We start from the raw sequence: 373 nt of genomic DNA, 5'->3' as shown, positions 1-373 counted from the left end.
AAGAAAAAAAAAATATAATAAACTGAAGGGTTGTTGTTTTTTTTTCCTTATTATAACTCTAGTTTCCTGCAATGTAAGTTTAAGGTCGAGGGAGCAGATGGAGGTTTTGAAAGGAGTTCTGATCATTTATGAATCGTGGCTACCTTGATGCATCCAGAGGAAACTGCTGGGGCTCTGGGGATGGAGGCTGGACAAATTCACCTAGGAGAGCCTGAGATGTCAAAGCTGTCAGAGGTGGTGGGAAGCTGAATTCACTGCTCCCACCTGTAGTGGCCTCTACCTCCACCAGCTGCAGAGCCCAGCCAGCACTGCACACCTCTTACTGCAGACAAAGTGAAGATGTGTGGCTCCCTCTCACAACATGCTTGGCAGG

This window comes from Oenanthe melanoleuca, chromosome 1A (genome assembly GCF_029582105.1).
Source record: "Oenanthe melanoleuca isolate GR-GAL-2019-014 chromosome 1A, OMel1.0, whole genome shotgun sequence".
Taxonomy (NCBI): Eukaryota; Metazoa; Chordata; class Aves; order Passeriformes; family Muscicapidae; genus Oenanthe; species Oenanthe melanoleuca.
This window is presented reverse-complemented; position numbering follows the sequence as displayed.